Source organism: Cricetulus griseus, chromosome 7 (assembly GCF_003668045.3).
Source record: "Cricetulus griseus strain 17A/GY chromosome 7, alternate assembly CriGri-PICRH-1.0, whole genome shotgun sequence".
Classification (NCBI taxonomy): Eukaryota; Metazoa; Chordata; class Mammalia; order Rodentia; family Cricetidae; genus Cricetulus; species Cricetulus griseus.
The window spans coordinates 117,579,424-117,599,689 of record NC_048600.1 but is presented as its reverse complement, the minus strand read 5'-3'; the positions used below and the strand labels follow the sequence as shown (position 1 = coordinate 117,599,689).

The following is a 20,266-nucleotide window of genomic DNA, read 5'->3' as shown; positions in this document are numbered from 1 at the left end:
CTGAGGGCAAGAGCAACTGCTGCTGGCTATAAAAGGAAGAAACACCACCAGCAGGGTACAGCTGACATCTCTGTATTGTCACCAGTTTGGGGCCACCAGTCCCCTCCCCCCACACACACACACACCTCACTCCTCACAGCTTGCACCTCTGGAGTAGATTGGTCCTTTCCTGTCTGCCATTGGTGGAAACCCAGAGAGGGGCAGGCAAATGGACCCTCTCCTAAGTGCCAGAGCGGCCAGAGAGAGATGAGCTGACCTGAGCCCTTGATAACCCTCACACATAGCCCAGGGGAGGCTGAGGCTTTTTTTAGCCCCTCCTGAGCAGAGGCAGCCCACTACACATTCCTTTTAAGCCAAGAGCCTTTAAGCTGAGAGCCCCAGTCTCTGCCCTAGAGGCTCAACTGTCCAGGCATGGAGCCCTGGCGCAACAGCTGGTCCAGCCAGCCCTGCTGTCCCACTCTCCCAACCCACCCTGCATTGTCCAGGGCAGGCATCCCAAGAACTCCACAGACTTCAACTCCCTAGACCCACACTCTACCTGCAGTTGTTCATTTAACAACTATTGCACATTTGTGGGGGTGGGGGGCGGGAGGAGGACAGGGGTCCGGGTCTGGGTAACAAACAAAGACATGGCAAAGTCTGGAGGCTAAAGGTTAGAAAGCTCAAGATCTAGTGTGTGCTTTGTGTCTAACTTATTATGCTCCACTGAACTCTCTCTCTCTCTCTCTCTCTCTCTCTCTCTCTCTCTCTCTCTCTGTCGTGTGTGTGTGTGTGTGTGTGTGTGTGTGTGTGTGTGTGTTGCTTACTATGCACCAAGCTACTAGATACTATTCCTATAATACCTCATTGAATCTTCCATAATCCTAAAAGTCAGATATTACTATTACTCAGACAATCTCTCTCTCTCTCTCTCTCTCTCTCTCTCTCTCTCTCTCTCTCTCTCTCTCACACACACACACACACACACACACACACACACACACACACACCATGGTTAAAATAACTTGGCCAAGGTCACTCAAATGATGAACTATGAGCTGAGATTGGAAGACAGATATACCTGACTCTATTGTGTATAGTTGAATAATTTATATTGCAGTCTCATTTGTATGAGAAAGAAACATGGGGGAGGAGGTGGCATCAGGAAGGTCAGGATGGGAATAGGGCAGAGTGATGCACACCTAACACCTGACACTCAGGAGACAGAAACAGAGGGACTGTGAGTTTGAGGCCAGTCTGGGTTATGTAGCAAGATCATAGTTCAAAAAACAGAGAGAGAGGAAGGGAAGGGATGGGAGGTGAGAATCAGCTGTTCACAGGAAAACCCCTGGAGAGCTGGGGGTGGGGGTAGGGGTCACAGCAGTTTCTTGCTTTTCTTCCACTTCCTACAAATGGAAATTTTTGTACAATCATGTGATGTTTTCAAGAAAAAATCAACAATATTCAGGAAAAAACCCCAAATAGTTTGTCTAACACACACACACACACACACACACACACACACACACACACACACACACACACGAGTTGAGCTGACCTTTAGACTGTCTAGGGTTCACAGGATCAAAACCAAGGAAGGCAGAACAGCACTCTGACTTTCTAAGCCATTTCTTCAACTATAGAACAAGATTGTATGAGTTGAGAGTATAGCACAAATGGTTGGCAGTGTGCTTACCAACAGCACAAAACCCTGGGCCCATTCCCAGCACCACATAAAACCAAATATTTATGGTGACACCTGCTTGTAAGCCCAGCACTCAGGAAGGGGAGGCAGGATAATCAGAAATTAGAGGTCATCCTTGGTTATGTAGTAAGTCTGAGGCCAGCCTGGGCTACATAAATAAATAAAATAAAATAAAGACTGCTAATTGGGAGAAGTAGAACATGTCTGTAACCCCGTCGCTCAAGAGGTTGACACAGGAGGATTGAGATTTCTGACCTGGGCCACATAATGAGATTCTGCCTCAAATAACAAGAAACCAAAATTGGTAGAATAGCCCCAGGGAGCACAGAAGCATCCAATTCCAGGTACTCTGGAGCCAAACATCTGCCCCTTCCCAGTTCCCTGAACTGCTATAAAAGCCTCCAGTGCCCTGGGGCTAAGATCACCTTGTGCAGTACAGCCTTCCTGGGGAAGACTCTAAGGCCCAGAGAGGCTTTGAGTGGCTCAAGTGCTGTCAGCACTGGGTTGGCTAAATCCACTGCCTTTGTGTGGGCTGGCTTACGCTACACTGTCCCTTCCTATGCTAGCTGCTGTTGGGCGAAGAAACCTTCAAGGGAAACTGAGTCAGGAAAAAGGACCAGAAGTTGCCCTCAAACTAGAGCAAGACTGAAACTCAATCCAGGTCCATCTCTCTTTTCATGTAGCCTCTTCCCCTCACCTTTGCTTCACTTCCCTTTCTTCTCGCCCATTAAACCTGACCCCTTGAGGCCATGGAGACGGTGTCCCAGGAAAATACATCTGCTGTCAGCTGACAGTTTGAGTTCTGCCCTGGGACCCACATGGTGGAAGGAAGGAGAGAACTGACTTCCTCAAGTTGTCCTCTGACCTTCACAAGCTTAGGCTCCCCTACTCCCACAAACACAAAGTAATTTGTTAATTTTTTTTTCAAACTTAACCCCTTGCCAACTCTAGATTTGCATCGTTTTGTGTGCCCTGTGGGTCCCCTCCCTGATCTATTTCACCAGGGCTGAAGTTAGGTGATGGTGATGAGGAAAGAAGATAAGAAACACAGCCCCCTCGTCTCTGTATCTCCCTCCCATCCCCAGCCTCTTTCCTGGGGTGTTTGTATGGAGACTATAGATTTCCCTAGGAGGCCTGTAAAAACATCGCAGCTGGAAGCTTGGAGCCGGGCATGTGAGCATCCGTCCTGACTCACCAGCCACAGAGTCTCTCTGAGCCACAGCCAGCTGACCTCTGCCGTGAAAGATAATTGGGAGATTTCAAAGCACTGTCAACAGAACCCTAGTGCCAGGACATTCTTCTGGCGCCAAGGGATAGAGGGGCCAGGTCTGGAGGTTTCCCTCTACCACCAACCCTGCAAGCAGCACCTCACCCTGTGTGTCTTATGGTTTGTTTGGGTTTGGTTTTGGTTTTTACAGTTATTTCTTTATTTTGGTGGAGGAAAGCATACTGTGGGCATGTGTGAGGAGTCAGAGGACAACTTGCAGAAGTGAGTCCTCTCCTTCCACCATGTGGATCCCAGGGATCGAACTCAGGTCACTGGGCTTGGCGGCATGTTACTTTTGTCTACTGAACCATCTTCTTGGCCCTTGTATATTTAATTTGATTTGATTCTTTATTTCTTATTTATTGAATTCTATTTTCATTTTAAACTTTTTAAAGATTTCATTCTAAATTGTGTGTGTGTGTGTGTGTGTGTGTGTGTGTCCCCAGTGTCTTCCTCTATCACTCTCCACCTTATTTTCTTAGACAGGGTTTGCCCCTGAACCTGGAGCTCATTGATTGGCTAGACTGGCTAGCCATGGAACTCAGGAGATCCAACTGTCTCCAAACCACACACACCACAGGACTGGGGTTACAAGTGTGGTGCAGGATGCAGGTGAAGATCCAAATTCAGATTCTCCCTCTTGTCCTGTGTCTTACTTACTGTTCGTTCTATCTCTGTGAAGAAACTCCATGACCAAGGCAACTGTTATTTAAAAAAAAAAAAAAAAGCATTTAATTGGGGACTTTTTTACAATTTCAGAGGCTTAGTGCATTATCATTATGGCAGTGAGTATGGTAGCATACACTCATGTTGCTGGAGCAGTACCTGAGAGCTATGTCCTGATCCACAGGCCAAGAGGTGAGGGATGAGTGACACACTTCCTCCGACAAGGCCACACCTCCTAATCCTTCTAATCCTTTCAAACAGTTCCACTCCCTGGTGACTAAGCATTGAAATATATGAGCCTATGGGGACCATTTTCATTCAAACCAGCACACCCTTCAAGTGCTTTGCCCACTGAGCCTCTCCTTGGTGTGTTTTACAAACTCAGCTTCTCACAATGGTTTTCAAAGAAATAGTTGGACTATTTTAATTTTTTTAATAACCAATGATTGAAATACTCTCACCTACTGAGCAGTTTAAACACCACTCATTCTTGTCATTCTGGAAAGTGATCCTCAAAAGACAGGGCTAGGAGAATGTTTTATTTTCTTTGGTTTGGGTTTTGTTTTGGTTTTTAATCTGGGCAGGGATGTGGATCAGAGGTAGATCACCTGTCTAGCATTTATGAAGCCCTAAATTCAGTTGCTAGCACCATTAAAAAAAAATCTAATGCCGGGCGATGGTGGTGCACACCTTTAATCCCAGTACTCAGGAGGCAGAGGCAGGCAGATCTCTGTGAGTTCGAGGCCAGCCTGGTCTCCAGAACGAGTACCAGGATAGGCTCCAAAGCTACACAGAAAAACCCAGTCTCAAAAAACCAAAAAAAAAAAAAAAAAAAAAAAAATCTCGAGTGGCTGAGAGATGGCTCTGCAGTTAAGAGCAGTTGCTGCTCTTCCAGAGGACCACAGTTTGATTCTCAGCATCCACATCAAGAGGCTCCAATGCCAGGCGATCCCATGCCAATGGCCTCCTAGGGTACCAGCACTCAGTGCACATAACCCAAGCAGTTACACACACCTGCACATACTTTAAAATGATCAAAATTAATATTTCAAAGAGAAATCTGGAGAGCATCAGGTCCACGGGGCTCTCTAGAGTAGGCTGTGGTATATCTGAAGCTTGTTTTTATCATTTCCAGTATAGGGTCATGACCTTCAACATTGAAAGCTACTGTGAGATTTGTAAGAAATAACATGTGAGGCAGGAAAACCATCCCAGAAACAGATCTGCAGCTCCCATGAGTTCTCCAGGCAGAGGATGCCTGGCTTCCCAGGTTTCCTCAGAAACAGAGAACTCTAGGAGACAGTGGGGTTCAGGAAGGAGGGACAGCAATCCGTGATGGTCACTACTGAGGAAGGATGAGGCAGGAAGGGAGATGGAAGAGGGCAGGGCGGTGCTTGGAAAACAGCCTTGAAATGTCGCCACCAAGAAATCATGTTACGAGGCCCTAGGTCCAGGCAGCCTGCCTCCTCAGAAGACAAGCCAGACTACCTGAGATCTCAGGTCATGGAGCACCCCAACATGGGGCAGGCATGAGGTGAGAGTGCTTTACATGTTTCTGACTTTCAGCAACTCCAGGAGAAAGGAGCCTGGCACTCCTGAAGTAACTGGGAGAGAGCTATGGCTTCTCTGAAGGAGCCACAGATGCAGTCAAGAGTCCTGACTGGAGAGATGAACCTTATTTATCACCTGAACTCACTGTCTTGAGAGGGATCCTGTTGTAGAATATTAGTTAAAGATGTGTTACATTGTCCATGCTGTGGAACATTTGTTTAATGGTGCAAAAATGTGTTGCATTTGTTTAACTCTGTGAAGCTGTGTTACTTTGCCTGCCTAAAACATCTGATTGGTCTAATAAAGAGCTGAAACAGCCAATATCGAGGCAGGACGAAGGATAGGCAGGGCTGGCAGGCAAAGAGAATAAATAGAAGGAGAAATCTGGGAAGAGGAGGATGCTGGGGTCCAGTCACCCAGATAGATAGCCAGATACAGAATAAGAAGGAAAGAAATGATATACAGAAATAGCCGGGTGGTGGCACGAGTACACCTTTAATCCTAGCACTGGGGATGCAGAGGCAGGCGGATCTCTTCAGAGTGAGTTCCAGGACAAGCTCCAAAGCTATACAGAGCAGCCCTATCTCAAAATATAAAGTAAAATACAGAAACAGAGAGCCTAGAGGCAAAAGGTAAATGGGATAATTTTTTTTAAGTTAAGAAAAGGTGGCTGGAAACAAGCCAAGCTAAGGCCAGGCAGCTGGGTGACAAGCCGCCCCCCCCCCCAACACACACACAACAGAGTAAAATGAGTAAAACAACAAACTACAGCATCACAGCAGCTGGAATCAGAGGTCCCACCTTCCTTCTGATCTTCCTCATTCTGTTTCCTGATCACTGATGTTGAATTTTGACCCCTCAGCAGGGACTTGCTCTTCAGCACACATTGGCCAATCTAAGAGAGGAGGTCCTAGAGAGTGAATGAAGAACTAACCCTGTGAGCACTGGCAGCCTAAACCCAACCTCTGTGGGAACAGCTGGCAGTACCCGAGCCAGAGATCCTGCAGCACTAAAGTGCTCCCACTGGAAGCACTTCAGATGCGGTGGATTGAACCTGTAAGGTAGAATCGCCTACCAGCCAGTTTACGTGAGACGTCAGCCCGGAGACAAAGGCACCAAGAACTGGCACCAGTCATCCTCAGTCCTCTTCTGGACTGCGGTCGTCAACACCCACTCCTTTCTGCCTGTCACCTCTGACCACACTGGCCTGGCCTGCCTGGATGATAGATTCTCCTGCCTAGGATTGAATGTTGAGGACAGCAGTCCTGGCTGTTAATACTCTGTCCTTGTCACCCAGCCTCCTCCCTTCTCATCAGTGTCTCCTAAACCTGGATATCACAGGGCATTGCTCAGTCAAGTGTTTTCTTTCATCCATGTCCATAAAGAAGCTGGCAGGAGAGGCTGAGGCCCAGTCGGGAACCAGAATACCTGGGCTGAAGCCCTGACGCAGCACCAGGGGCTGTCAGTCATCTTTGCGCCCCAGCTTTCTCCCCTGGAAAATTGAGCTGATAATAGAACTTCAAAGGAGAGCTGTGATTAAATGACATACTATAACTAGCTGTGTATGCTGTATATATTTGTGTTCATATAGAGGTCAGAGGCTAACATCAAGTGTTTCCTCTATTGCTCTCCACTTTATCAGTTTCATCCATTTTTATTTGTATTTGTGTGTGTGAGTGTGTGTCCGCACGTGTGCACTTACCTGAGTTCCTGTGTACCACAAGGGTGCTGGTGCCCAAGGAGGCCAGAAAAGGGAATTAGATTGCCTGGAACAACCATGGACGTCAGTTGTGAGTACCTGATTGTGGGTGCTGGGAACTGAACTTGAGTCCTTTACAAGGATTGCTGAGCCAACTCTCCAGCCCCATCTCCACTTTCTTTCTGTTGTTGATGTCTGTTAATTTTTTAGTTAGTATCTTAGATAGGGTTTCTATTGCTATGAAGAGACACCATGACCACAGTAACTCTTATAAAGAAAAACATTTTATGGGGTGGATTACAGATCAAAGGTTTAGTCCACTATCATCATGGCGGGACATGGTGGCGTGCAGGCAGACATGGTGCTGGAGCTGAGAGTCCTGCATCTTCACTTGCAGGCAACAGGAAGTGAACTGAGACACTGGGCGTGGCTTGAGCTTATATGAGACCTCAAAGTCTGCCTCCACAGTAACAAACTTTCTCCAACCAGGCCATACCGACTCCAACAAAGCTATACCCCAGTAGTGCCATTCCCTATGAGTTTATGAGGTCAATTACATTCAAATTGTTTTGAGAAAGAGTCTCTACATTGCCCTGGCTATCCTGGAACTCACTAAGTAGACCAGGCTAGTTTCAAACTCAGAGATCCATCCACCTCCATTTCCCCAGTGCTGAGATTAAAGGTGTGTACCACGTGAAACAAGCTTGTTCCTAATTTAAACTAAAATAAAATAAAATAAAATAAAAGGGTGTGTACCACTACACCTGGCTCCACTTGCTTTTTTGAGACAGGATCTCATACTAAAACTGGAGCTTGCCATTTGGGCTAAACTGGAGGTCTAGTAACTCACCAGAATCCTCCTATCTCTGCCCCCACACTCCAGCAGCACTGGAGTCTAAGCAAGCACATCTCCACACAGGGCCTTTACATGCCTGATAAGGATGAAACTGAGAGCCTCATAGTCTACAGGGAAAGTTATTTCTATGCACATAGACAGAGCAGACAAGGATGGGGGAAGGAAAGAACTGAGGCCCCAGAGCAGTTTTCTGACCCCCAAACACACACACACACACACACACACACACACACACACACACACACACACACAACACACACACACTCACACACACACACACACACACTCTCACACACACTCACACACACACACACACACACTCACACACACACACACACTCACACACTCACACACTCACACACACACACACTCACACACTCACACACACTCACACACACACACACACACACACACACACACACACACTCACACACACACACACACACACACACACACACACACACACATACGCACGCACACAGAAGGTTGGTATGGTCTTTGCTCAAGCAGTTATTTAAAACCCTCTAGTGAAAGGGTTGCCACTCTTGACCAAATATATTACAAAAGACTGGAAAGAAGTCCACAAACTGTAGAAAGAAAAAGTACTTCCTGTGGAGACCGAAAAACTATTAAAGTGTCTGGAAGCTGTAGAAAAGTGGAAGGGGAAAGATTAGCTGGAAGTCATTGGTCTAACAGAGAAACATGGGTTACATAGTGACACATAACAAATCACTTCAAGTCTGAAGAAGGAATGCCTCTGACTGCGTTACTGAGGAATCTGAGACCAGCGAAGGCTAAATTGGTGCTTGAACCAGGAAGTTCTGAAATATCTTTAGCATGTGAAACACATGTGCAATGAAAAAGCAGGGTGTGGGGGTGTGGTAGCATGCTTGTAATCCCAATGCTGGGAGGTGGAGACAGGTGGACCCCTGGGGATCACTGACCAGCCACCCAAGTCTCCACAAGTTCCTCACCAATGAGAGCCTTTGTCTAAAAAAAAGCTGGACAGTGCCTGAGGAATGATAGTGTCCTCTGGTCTCTACAAATGTGTATCCCGACAGCATCCCCGAATGTGCATACATACAAGCCCTTATGTGCACGAAGTCATGCACACACACACCTACACACAATGAAAATCTTTTTTAAAAGGCTCATCACGCACACATCTATTCCGTATTTCAATTGCATCAGAAACTAATAAAACAGGTCGGGGGTTCAGAAGAAGATTGAAGCGGCGTCCTGATGAATTATGAAATTATGAAAGTTTTGGATGATGCTTTCTATAAAAACTTTTAAGACTGAGCCAGCTGGACTGCATTTCTGGATGCTGACAGCAGGGCTTCCGGGAGCTGGAGCTCTGAGTGGTGCACGTGAGGCTAGTGCAGTAGTGTGCTCGGTGGTCACAAGATCAGAAAATGATCTTTATGTCATCACTAGTTCAGATGAACTAGTACCAGGTCCTATGATGAGGTGTGACCTTAAGACAAGCTTTAATGGCCATGAGTCAAATCCCAGCAGGTGCAACTGATTCCTCCCTCCAATGATCTGTGCTCCGAGGACAAACACAGCTGCTCGTGTGTCTATTGTGACCACCGGTGAGAACTTCGTTGGAGAAGTCTGACCTGCAGTTGTTCTCGGGGTATATCGAAAGAAAATGGATATTCTAGTTGCCTTGTTTGTGGGATAACGTCAACATTTTCACTGTTTCTGACCCAGATGATATAGGCATGTGTGGCTTTGATACTGAAACTCTTGTTGTAACGTGAAATTTCACATTACATGTGATGTTTCCGCAACATCTGCATGACCTAAGAGGTCCACAGCCATCAGTGATAACACACAGCAACTTCCCAGCTCGCCGTGATCCAATAGAGATGATGGTACAATGCATGCGCAATGCAAAGGAAATGGGGAGAGGGAGAGGAAGGGGACCCAAAGCTGTGTGTACTAACCTAGCTCTAGAGAACACTTCTGCCTAGAAGACAGTGTCTTCCTAATGGACACTGTAAAATAATCAATAGTTTTGCCCTGGTGAATGGGATGTTTGTGCTTGAAAGAGGTGAGATCCAAAAGTGTGAGTAATCCCACATCATGCCACCCATCTGAGCAGTGGTAATATCTGTTTAAATGTTCCCATTGGAAAGGAGAGTTTTTAAAATGTCCAGATAACCCCAAATGCACCTTCGTGGAATAAGAAACTAGGTACATAAACATTTACAGTAAGAGAGTTAAAAAATAAAACATTTTATTAAATAATTGATGCATTTTACAAATTCCTTTCAGAGTTTTCCCAATATCATATAAATAACATTTCTCTTTTGTTTTGTTTTCTGTTGCTGTGGTTTGGCTGGTTTGGGTTTGAGAATTTTTTTTTGTTTTTGTTTTTGTTTTTCGAGACAGGGTTTCTTTGTGTAGCTTTGGAGCCTATCCTGGCACTCGCTCTGGAGACCAGGCTGGCCTGGAACTCACAGAGATCCACGCACCTCTGCCTCCTGAGTGTTGGGATTAAAGGCGTGTGCCACCAACGCCCGGCTGGGAATTTTTTTTTAAGACAGGGTTTCTCTGTGTAGCCCTGGCTGTCCTGGAACATTCTCTGTAGACCAGGCTGACCTTGAACTCAGAGATCTGCCTGCCTCTGCCTTCCAAGTACTGGGATCAAAGGTGTGTGCCACTAAAAAACACATTTTTTATTTGATCAAAAAAGATATTTTGCTTCTGGTGTTTTATTCGTATTTATAGACTTTGCTCCCACAGCCAAGATGTGATGGAAGCCCCCAAGAAGAGATTCCAGGTCTGTCTTCAGGGAGGCATTTTGTTCTTTTTCATTGTATTGTATGGCCATGACTAGGGATGGGAATCGACGATGGTTATTTCTTTTCCATATAGCAACACATCCTCCCGTAGTCACACTGTCTTTCCTCTTACTCAGAACTGGCAATAACTTAAAAGGTTTTAAGCATTCATAACCCAATCCATAATCTTGAAAGTATAGTAGTTAAAAATCTAAATTGTTGCCAGGCGTTGGCGGTGCACGCCTTTAATCCCAGCACTCAGGAGGCAGAGGCGGGCGGGTCTCTGTGAGTTCGAGGCCAGCTTGGTCTCCAGAGCGAGTGCCAGGACAGGCTCCAAAGCTACACAGAGAAACCCTGTCTCGAAAAAAAAAAAAAAATCTAAGTTGTTAAGAAATAAGTTTGTGAATATAATCTCATTGTGTGTGAATAAGCTAAAACCGAAGCTCCAAGGGAAGACAGTTATTTTTTTACACACACACACACACACACACTCATACACATATACACAAGTATATTTGAAAATTAAGACTGGTAAAAAAAAAAATACAACGGTTGCCTAGGTAGGTATGGTTAGGGTAGGTGAGAATATAAGAAGGGGGCTAGAGAGATGGATACAGAGGACTGTACAGAGGACTGAAGTTCAGTTCCCATCCCCACTTCAGGCCCTTCACAATCACTTGTAACTCCAGCTCCAAAAGATCCAAAACCTCTGGCCTCTGAGGATACGTGCAAGCATGTGCATGTGCGCGCGCGTGCGCGCGCGCGCGCGCACACACACACACACACACACATAATTAAAACTACAAAATCTTTTGAAAAAGGAAAACGGGAAGAGCACCTAAACAAGAGAGGTCTGGTGGGCCACTGAAGGCTGAATGAACAACTCAGTCCCTGAATATAAGATTTCTCCCCACCAACAAAGGAGGAGAAATGAGGAAGAAAAGGAAGGCCCAGGGATCTGTGAGACCCGGGCTCCAAAGGGGAAAGAGAGTGGGAAAGAAAAGGAAAGTGCCTAAAATCAAAGGTCTTTACTTCTATTCTGAAGGACATGGTCTCAAGCAGCTCAGGCTAACCTTGAATCCACTATACATGCAAGGATGAACTTGAACTTCTGATCTTCCTGCTTTTGGCTCCTGAGGCGCCAAGATTACAGGCTTCTGTGGCTGCCTTGCCCAGTTTATGCAGTGCTAGGGACTTGAACATAGGGCCTCATGCATGCTAGGCAAGCGCTCTACCAACCGATCTACACACCCAGCTCCTAAAATCAGATTCCAAAGACCACCGTAGACTGGAGTACTTTACATTATCCCTCAGACGTCATCCCCGGGGCTCCGTTGGCACCTGGCCAGCTGGCATGATCACTCAACACTGCTGCCTAGTGATGTGTCTGTGAACTGCATCCTCTGAGGAGCCTCTGGGAGGCCAAGGAACAGGTGGACGAGACTCTCCCATAGGAGATAAAGAGGCAAACAGAGGGCAGGACAGCTGGTGTTCGGCAGATGTCACATCAGCCAGACTTCAGACTTCATCGCCCAGATGTGCTGCTACCTACAGAGACTACAAAGGCTCAGAGGGAAGGGGGTGACTTTGCCCAAGGTCACAATGGGGTTGTATCTGCCCGAGACTAGAAGCCATGACACTACCCTAGGGCAGAAGATAGAACAGGTAGAGCTGAAGCTCCACGAAAAAAAAAAAAAAGAAACTGTCCTGATACCCATAGCTGGGAGAGACAAGAGCCACACGAGCAGCCATTTTTCTCTAGACAGTCTAGAAATAGCATCTCAGTGCTAGAGATGTTTCTTCTTATACCAGCTTCCTCTTTGGCTTCCGGCGTTCTAGCTTCCTCCCTAGCACACTGACAGTAGCTTCCCTGAGGCTGGAGTCAGAAAGGTCTGTCATTCTCCTTCTTGCCTTTATCTCCTGTATCCACTCCACATAAATGTATTTGCTCAACCAGGAGGTACTGAGTACCCATAATACACCAGTACTGTTGCTAAGGTGAGTAAGGGGCCACAGGGAGCTCATTATCCATACATAGACTTAACATGCTGATGAATACAAAGACTTTATAAGGTATTATGTAACTATATACATTAGTCCTGTCTGGGGGAAAAAAATCTGTCTCAAAGACCCAGCTTCTTTCCCAGATGGCTCAAGCTCCACATTGCCAATTGACTTCTGGACATTTCTCATGTGAAACACTCCAAATTCAGTTCAGTTGGTCCTCAGTATCTGTGGGATCTGCACGAATGGGTCCAACCAACTGAAGATGGGAAATATTTGAAAAGCCGTGTGTGCTGGTACCTGATTATAATCCGAGCCCTGCCTATGGTCCCTTCCCCGCTTCCTGGCCTCTACATGAACTCAGAGTGAAACATATAAATCCCGCATTTTGAAGCTGGAATACCTCATCTGTCTTTCTGGGCCTGGGCTACCTCATTCAGTGTAATAGTTTCACATCCATTTGCCTGCAAACTTCATCATTTCATGTTTCTTTATAGCTGAATGAAATTCAATTGTGAACATGTGCCTCGTGTTCATTAACTCATGTTCACTATCCACTCGTGGTCTGGTGGACACTCAGGTTCCACTGTGGACATGAACCTCTGTTCACTATCCACTCATTGGATGATGGACATCTAGGCTGATTCCATTTCCCAGCCTCTGTGAACAGAGCAGCACTGAACATGGATATGCAAACAATACAGATATGTTTGACCTAGTGATCAGACAGGCATATGGATCTCCCATCTGAGGGAGGGAAAAAAGATGATAGCCAGTAAGATAATTCAATTTAGATTTTTGCTTCTAAGTCTGTACTCACCAAGCAGCCTTCTAGTTAGATCCTGAATGCTTTCAGAATCTTTCTCAGTACTATTCATTAACATACATATGTTATATATTATAATATATATATATTCCCTTTAAATTCACAATACACAATTGTTTTAATTGCCAACCTTTTCCCAGATTAGACTGCCTGGGATGTTAGGAAAATGGAGATTTAGAATGGCCTAGACTCCCCCGTCATCTCATTGTGGCATCTCTAGCCACTTGGCTTTCTCCCCTCCAATTCACATAATCCTCAGCTGCTACCATAATCTCCTTTGAATTCTCTTCTCCTGAGGTCATTTTCCAGCTCAATCACCACCACCCTGAGTCTGTTTTATTAACTCTGAACTCATCAGCCTGGAACTTTAAACTTTCATCAACTGTCCACAACACCATAATTTATCCAACACACAAGGCCTCCAATTCAGGCAAGCAAATCAGCTTACTTTCAGTTCCAGCCATTCTTAAAGGTTTCCTTAATTTTATTTTGTGTGTAAGGATGCTTTGCTTATATGTATTTGTATGCCACATGTGTGCCTGGTGCTCGGGGAGGTACAAGGGGCCATTGGATGGGTACTCTGGAACTGGAGTTAAAGGCAGTTGAGCAGTTGAGTGGCCGTGTGCATGCTGAGAATCGAACCCAGGTCCTCTGTAAGACCAGCAAGTACTTTCCCCCCCACCCCCGCCTTAGCAAGAACATTTATTAGGGAGAGGAGGGGGTATCAGTCCTTCTGAGCCACTGCCTTCCTCATGGCCACCAGCCACATGCAGCAGCACTCCTAAATGTTGATCCAGGCCATAGCCCAGCCATCCTTTTTTTTTTTTGAGACAGGGTTTCTCTGTGGCTTTGGAACCTGTCCTGGAACTAGCTCTTGTAGACCAGGCTGGTCTCGAACTCAGAGATCCGCCTGCCTCTGCCTCCCAAGTGCTGGGATTAAAGGCGTGCGCCACCACCGCCTGGTGGTTTCTGAAATCCTTTTCTGCAAAATTAACCAATAATCCTGGCCACGCCTGAATAGAGGTACCAAGCCACTGAGCGGGACTCCTCAGGGTGCCCTGTCAGCAATGTTGAGCTGTGCCTGCCCCCCAACAATATCAGCAAGTGACTGAACAATGTAAAATACAGTGATATCTTAGATCGGGTTAGGAAGCATTTCAAGTAGGGTGAATGAAGGTCCCATCCTGAACAAAGCGCCTGTGGAACATTCTAATAGAAATATCTAATTGGCTGTCTATTTGAGACTGGTGTTCTAATAAGTGGTGTTCTAATAAGATACCATTTCTTTTAATGACATAAGATAAGATAAGAAACAGAAGCTAGCTGGGCGTTGGTGGCGCACACCTTTAATCTCAGCACTTGGGAGGCAGAGGCAGGAGGATCTCTGTGAGTTCGAGGCCAGCCAGGATAGGCTCTGTGAGTTCGAGGCAAGTGCCAGGATAGGCTCCAAAGCTACACAGAGAAACCCTGTCGGAAAAAAAAAAAGAATAATACCAGCCACCCTTATTTCATACTTTACCTGTACATTTGGTATTTAAGTCACAGGTCAAGGGGCACACACGATACATAGTTCACTTCACTCAAGATACAGTTTTGGACTATCCAATATCTCAGACACCACCATGATTTTATTTTTTAACTTTTTGTGTTATTTATCCTCTTCTGAAAAATTTGCACTGTCACTGGAAATGAAGTCATTCCAAGGTCTTTATTTTCTGCCTTATTTTTGTTTGTATTTTTGAGACAGTATCATGAAGCTCAAGCTGGGCTTGGACTAACTGTGCAGCAGAAGGTAGCCTTGAAACCCTGATCCTTCTCCTGACTCAGCCTCACACTCTGGGGTCACAGGCATGCATCACCACCCTCTATTTCTAGTACCACCATTGTCCCCTTTGGCCCCAATACTTCCTTCGCTGGGTTCTTATATTTTTTTCACTGTTTTCTTCAGAGCCTTTGCTTCCTGTGCAAGGCCATATCTTTTAAGCCTATGTCTGGCTCATTTTTTTTCCCATAACACAGAGAATCATAAATCATGCCAAAGCCACCAAAATGGGTTCTGAGACTATTTAAATACAAAGATGACATCTGGTATGTTCATATAGGTTTTGGCTCATTTTCCCTGAATTTCTATGTTATGTACTGGTCCTGGTGCCTTCTAGGGTGAAGGACATACTGTGTGTAAGAGTGTGAACCTGTGTGTGCACAGGTATGTGCACGTGTATGGAAGCCAGAGGTCAACCTTGCGTTTCATTTCTCAGGAGTTAACCACTTTGGATTTCTTTGTTTGTTCATGTGTTTTATGTATATGGGTATTTTATCTGCATGTACATCTGCACACCAGAAGAGGGCACGTGATCCCACGTGACTACATATAGATTGTTGTGAGCTGCCAGGTGGGTGTTGGGAATTGAACTCAGGACCACTAAAGAGCAACTGGTGCTCGTAATTGCTGAGCCATCTCTCCCCACTTCAGATTTTTTGTTTTGTTTTTTTCTAGACAGGGTTTCTTTGTATTGTTTTTGGAGCCAGTCCTGGAACTTGCCGGGTAGACCAGGCTGGCCTGGAACTCACAGAGATCCCCCTGCCTCTGCCTCCTGAGTGCTGGGATTAAAGGCATGTGCCACCAACGCCCAGCCCACTTCAGATTTTTGAAAAAGGATCTTCAGTATCCTGAAGCTTGCCATATGTAGGCTGTCTGGCTGGTGAGCCCAAAGCGCTGCCTGTCTCTGCCTCCTAAGCACCAGGGTGACAGGCTCACACTCACAGGGCAATACCATACCAACTGAGCTATCTCCCCTAGGTCCCTAGGGTGAAGGATGTCAAAGAGCACTTGATTCCTCTGAAGTAGGTGGCTGCCCATGAACTTCCTGAGCTGCTTAATTTTATGATGTGCAAAATGGCAGCAGGCTCTCTAGCAGTCAGGAGGGGAAGACTGCTTTCATTCTAAATCCCTTCAGATCTTTTATCCAAAAAAAAAAAAAAAAAGAAAGAAAAGAAAGGAAGGAAGGAGGGAGGGAAGGAGGGAGGGAGGGAGGGAGAAAGGAAGGAAGGAAGGAAGGAAGGAATAACGAAAGAGTTCAAAATAGCATCAAGGAGAGAAACCAGTCGTATTAGCCCACGCCTTTAATCCCAGCACTTGGAAGGCAAGAGGTAGGCTGATCTCTGAGTTTCAGGCCAGTCTGGTTGGGATATTGAGTTCAAGGACAACCAGAGCTACATAGTGAGACCCTGCCTCAAAACACTAGCAAAAGAAAATAAACAAAGAAAAGAAGAAATAAAATTAAGCATCCAAGTCATTTAGCCATGAGGTATTTTTCTAAAAAAAAATGTGTATATTTTTAAGATTTTGTCACTATGCAAGGTGATGGGAAAATTATGGCTGGCTAAGGTGCTTGCCCTGGTGGAGTTTTTTAAAAAAATACAATTACAATTACCATGCCTATATGAAAGAAAAGAGTGTCCTGCTGTGAGAGTGAAGCTGGTCATTTAGATGAGGCAGGACAGGGAGTGAGTGCTCTGAGGATAGGAAACTGAGACTGAGGCTTACAAGACAAATAGAAGTCACGTGCTAAAAGAATAAAGGTAGGGGCTGGAGAGATGGCTCAGGGCACTGACTGCTGTTCCAGAGGACCTGAGTTCAATTCCCAGCACCCACATGGCAGCTCACACCTATCTAACTCCAGTTTCAGGAGCCCTGACACCATGGCAAAAATACCAATGTACATAAAATAGAATATATATAAAAAGAATAAAGGTAAAGCATTTTAGGAAGAAAGGGTAATGTGTAAAGGATTCTGTTTCAATCACAATATTTTTAAGCATCTTCTTCTACACAGTTGATGCTTTTCAAAGAGCAATATAGAGAATGACTGGGCCCTTCCTATTGGAAGACGAGACTTAAATAGGAAAATCATTGCATCTGGCTGCTATAATAAAATGCCACAGACTGTGTGGCAAGAGCAATAGAAATTTATGTTCTCACAGTTCTAGAAGCTAGACATCCATGGTCAAGATGCCAGCAAACAGCTTCTCGTGAGACCTGTCTGTCTGGCAACCTTCCTACAGCGCCCACTTATGACCTTTCCTTGGTGCACAAGGAGGAGGAGAGAGGAAGGGAAATCACCCTTTTCTACTTAAGGTCCCATCTAAAAACTACAGACAAACAAACAGGGAGTGTCCAAGGAGAGAGAAAAGACACAGACAGCCTCTGAGGGAGGGCAGATGAAGATGTTCTGGGCCACTGCGATGCTGGGTGCAGAGATCAGAAGGGTAAACAGGGCTGGCCCAGCAGGTGGAAGCAGACCTGGGAGAGCCTTGGGAAGGGAGGTAGAGTCTGGAAGGAAATCCTTAGGGTGGGTAGAGGGGGGGGGTTCTGAGACAACCTACTTTATTTTGGGAACAGGATAGACTGGAAGCAGGAAGAAAGGAGAAGTTATATTTGTAACTAGATGTAGGGGTTGTGGAGAACCAAATATGCTGCCTTGACACATTGGTTATTTTTAGCTAGAGGCACTTGAAAAACAGCAGATGCAAGAGGGACGCTCTGACCTTCCTTTTTATCTTTCTTTTTTGTGGTACTGCGGATGGAACCCAGGCTCAAGTGCTGTACCACCGAGTTCCACCCTTGAGCCCTGACCTTCCTTTTTACTCCTAAAAGCAAGTGATGGAACTCAAGCATGAAAAGCACCCTCCCTATACTAAGAGAAAGACCCATCTTTTCTAGTTTATGATAAAGACCATGACCAAGAGGTCTGGAAAGATGGCTCAGCGGTTGAAAACACTGGCTGTTCTTCCAAATGTCCCCACATCCACGTTGTGGCTCACAACCACCTTTAGCTCTAGTCCCAAGGGATCCAATGCCCTCTTCTACCTTATGTGGGCATACATGTGATAGATAGACATACATGCCGACAAATAATAAAATAAATAGTTAAAAAAAAAAAGACAGGGGAGGGGAAGGAGAGGAGGAGGGAGTGACATGTGAAGCAAGCTTGTTCCTAATTTGAACTAATTAAAAAGAAAAAAAAAAAAACTATGACCAAAAGCAACTGGGGGAGGGGGCTACTTGGCTTACAGGTTACAGTTCATCATGGAGGGAAGCCAAGGCAGGAATGCAGCAGGAACCTGGAGACAGGAACTAAATTAGAGACTATGGAGGGATGCTGCTTGCTTGTTTGTTCCTCATAGCTCGCTCACTTTGCCTTTTTATACAACCCAGAACTACCTGCCCATGGGTGGCACTACCCACAATGGGTGGATCCTTCTAGCATCAATTATGAATCAAGAAAGTGTCTGTAAGCCAACCTGATGGAGACATTTTCTCACTTGAGGTCCTTCCTCCCAGATGACTCCAGCTGGGGACTAATTGACAAAAAAACAAAAACAAAAACTAAAAAAACAAAAACTACATGGTACACCACCTAAGGTGGAGAAATATGCACAAACATTGCCAAACTAACCCTTATCTTCCCTGTCATTTTGCATTATTAACTACCTGAGGTTGGCACTCTTTGTCTTGTCTGTTTTCACAATTTCTTACTCATTGTCCAATCTGGTAATAGTGAAATCTAGCTCTGCTGACATAGGAGTCCCATGAATTCAAGGCTGAGCTATTAACGAACCCCACACTCTTCTTTTGCTATGAAAATACGTAGATCAACATGCTTTTCCTCCTCCCTCAGATTAGCTCCTGAACTCCAAAAGACCCCAAATTGTTTGTATAGATGACACTGAAGCACTTAGGCACACTGTTCTCACACTGGACTCTCCTTAAGTCCCAAACAATAACTCCGTGACTTCCCATCACCATGGCCTGAAATCCTTTTCTTTTCTTTCTTTCTTTTTTTTTTTTTGTTTTTTTGTTTTTTGTTTTTTGTTTTGTTTTGTTTTGTTTTTCGAGACAGGGTTTCTCTGTGGCTTTGGAGGCTGTCCTGAAACTAGTTCTTGTAGACTAGACTGGCCTTGAACTCACAGAGATCCGCCTGCCTCTGCCTCCCAAGTGCTGGGATTAAAAGCGTGTGCCATCACCGCCTGGTGGTTTCTGAAATCCTTTTCTGCAAAGTTAGTTAACCAAGAATCCTGGCCACGCCTGAATAGAGGTCCCAAGCCACTGAGGGGGACTCCTCAGGGTGCCCTGTCAGCAATGTTGAGCTGTGCCCGCCCCCCCAACAATATCAGCAAGTGACTGAACAATGTAAAATACAGTGATATCTTAGATCGGGTTAGGAAGCATTTCAAGTAGGGTGAATGAAGGTCCCATCCTGAACAAAGCGCCTGTGGAACATTCTAATAGAAATATCTAATTGGCTGTCTATTTGAGACTGGTGTTCTAATAAGTGGTTGGCCACAGATACCATTTCTTTTAATGACATAAGATAAGAAACAGAAGCTAGCTGGGCGTTGGTGGCGCACACCTTTAATCTCAGCACTTGGGAGGCAGAGGCAGGAGGATCTCTGTGAGTTTGAGGCCAGCCTGGTCTACAAGAGCTAGTTCCAGGATAGGCTCCAAAGCTACACAGAGAAACCCTGTCTCAAAAAAAGAAAACAAAACAAAACAAAACAAAAAAAACAGATGCCACAAAAATAGGCAAATTTGCCTAGGACGAATAATATGTAGGGTAAGGAAAAGGCTAAAACAGGTCCCTTGAAGCCCTCAAATGTCAAGCTGGTAGGGCACTGCAAAGGAGATTGAAAAACAAAAAACAAAAAACAAAAACCAGCAGTGGGGGAGGGAGTATCAACAGAGGGCTATGTTATCAAAGCCACAGAGGATGAGTAAGAGGAAGGAAAAAACATGATGAGGTGGGAGAAGCCTTGAGGTCAAGGAAGATAAACAGGGCATAGGATCTTACATGGCAGGAACAAGATGCCAGCTGAAGGTGGCAAGTGACAACACTCAGAAAAAGAATACACTTGCTGGGT

At 45.4% G+C, this 20,266-nt stretch overlaps 1 protein-coding gene and 1 pseudogene across 3 annotated transcripts in view; one reads left to right on the top strand and one right to left on the bottom strand.

Annotated features, from left to right (window-relative positions):
• The window catches only part of Myl4 (myosin light chain 4), a 34,481-nt gene that overhangs the window by 9,852 nt on the left and 4,363 nt on the right, over positions 1 to 20,266 (bottom strand). Inside the window, exon 1 of one of the 3 annotated variants that reach the window (XM_035447193.1) lies at positions 3,612 to 3,654. The exons of the other annotated variants lie outside the window; for them this stretch is intronic. The gene's annotated coding sequence lies outside the window, so the exon portion shown is untranslated. Of the gene's footprint in view, positions 1 to 3,611; positions 3,655 to 20,266 lie in introns of those variants that run through there. 3 annotated transcript variants of the gene reach the window in all.
• Positions 4,762 to 9,410, top strand: LOC113839249 (annotated as a pseudogene).